Raw genomic sequence first — 2,074 nt, forward strand, 5'->3', positions numbered from 1 at the left:
CCAATTCAGTTTCAGTGGTGTTTGCTATAATCTTTGCTACCCGGGTTAAATAAAGGTGAAATAAAATAAATAAATAAAAGTTAACTTGTGACAATTTAGCTTTTGCAACGAGACCATTAAATATATTTAAGACAATGGTAGAAGAGAGTGTAGTTCTGTTCAGTTTGGATTTCAGTTTATCGCTAACCTTATCACAGGGACTTTGAAGCACTAACTTACATCATCTGCATGCAGATTCCATCTTTGACGACGCCACATAAATGGAATAGGTACTAGCTAGCTTAATAGTTAATATTTGCGCGCTAGCTCTGCATAATCAGCTAGTGTGTGTGCGCGATTGACTGGATTAACCTCACGTCAGTTACGTGCATTGAGTGCCTTTCAGACAATAGATACGACCTCTCTGTTACCTAGCAAGCTAAGGAACTGGCAGTGGATCAAACCATTGTGAGGCATTGTCGTGTGTCCCCCGTCCCCCCCGGGATTTCCGTCCCTGGTCCTACCAGTAGCAGGACAGAGAATGTACTGTATATAACCTACATATCATAGATGACCAGTCTAAACCTGTTCAGATCAACATAATGTTATAGTCCTACCAGTAGCAGGACAGAGAATGTACTGTACATAACCTACATATCATAGATGACCAGCCTAAACCTGTTCAGATCAGTTCACATAATGTTATAGTCCTACCAGTAGCAGGACAGAGAATGTACTGTATATAACCTACATATCATAGATGACCAGTCTAAACCTGTTCAGATCAACATAATGTTATAGTCCTACCAGTAGCAGGACAGAGAATGTACTGTATATAACCTACATATCATAGATGACCAGTCTAAACCTGGTAGGGTTACACTACAACCCTGTTCCTGGAGCGCTACCCTCCGGTAGGGTTACACTACAACCCTGTTCCTGGAGCGCTACCCTCCGGTAGGGTTTCACTACAACCCTGTTCCTGGAGCGCTACCCTCCGGTAGGGTTACACTCCAACCCTGTTTCTGTAGCGCTACCCTCCGGTAGGGTTTTACTCCAACTCTGTTCCTGGAGCGCTACCCTCCGGTAGGGTCTCACTCCAACCCTGTTCCTGGAGCGCTACCCTCCGGTAGGGTCTCACTCCAACCTTGTTCCTGGAGCGCTACCCTCCGGTAGGGTCTCACTACAACCACAGCTGTAACTAACCTGATTTATCTTATAAACCAACTCATTATTTTAATCAGGTGACTAGTTTTGAATAGGAATGAAAACCTAAAGGATGGTATCTCTCCAGGAACAGGATCGGAGAGCCCTGTTTTAGAAGATGTATAAAATCCATCCTCCAATTTTTTCTGACTATTCAGCTTAAGCTAACCGTGCTAAAATCTTATTAGAAATCAGTATTTTTTTGTAACAGTAACGTTACCATTTACCTGGTAATTAAATATAATTTATTTAGAATTGATCAGAATAATGTTTATTGTATTCTCAAATTGAAAGTGCTCCCTCGCGCTCCTCAGCACTACACCCATGGTGATAAGAGATCATAGATCAAACCTACTCTTGACTATTAAATGTCTGACTACGACCTAACTTTATAATAGTGTGTAAGTAGCTTCTAGACTTACCAGTCTGCTCGTCTTTCCTTCAAATCAATACTTTTACCCGACTTCTAATGTTGCCGAGAAATGTGCGCCAGAGTTTCAACATCCCTTTCGTACGTGCATTAGCCCACAAACTTACTTTCAACTTCATGAGGAAATGACATAACAGAATTCCTAAACCCAGAGACCAACATCCCGAGTCTACTGGGACCGCTTGGGAAGCAGACTGTAGGAAGTAGACCGATGTTGTGATTTGGGGATTGAGAAGTCAGAAGTGAAAAATTCCTCCTTAGTTGTACATTTTCTCTAAATCTAAAGGCAAAACCTAGATTCGAGCCAATGTCTTAAGTATTTGAACATGTTATTACTCCAACTTCGTGAAAGAGACAAACTGACACGTTATTATTTTAGTCAAAAACGACTTTATATCGAAGGAGTGTCTTTGGTTTGACGGCCTGCACATGCACAGTTCGGTGTGAGACGACCGTTAG

General features: G+C 41.9%; 1 long non-coding RNA gene across 1 annotated transcript in view; it reads right to left on the reverse strand.

Annotated features, from left to right (window-relative positions):
* The window catches only part of LOC123733409 (uncharacterized), a 25,381-nt gene extending 23,567 nt beyond the window's left edge, over positions 1–1,814 (reverse strand). The window contains exon 1 of the long non-coding RNA XR_014383148.1: positions 1,608–1,814. This is a non-coding gene — a long non-coding RNA (uncharacterized LOC123733409). The remainder of the gene's footprint in view (positions 1–1,607) is intronic.
* Positions 1,815–2,074: the final 260 nt, after the last annotated feature.

Source organism: Salmo salar, unplaced genomic scaffold (genome assembly GCF_965601325.2).
Source record: "Salmo salar unplaced genomic scaffold, fSalSal1 ptg000129l, whole genome shotgun sequence".
Taxonomy (NCBI): Eukaryota; Metazoa; Chordata; class Actinopteri; order Salmoniformes; family Salmonidae; genus Salmo; species Salmo salar.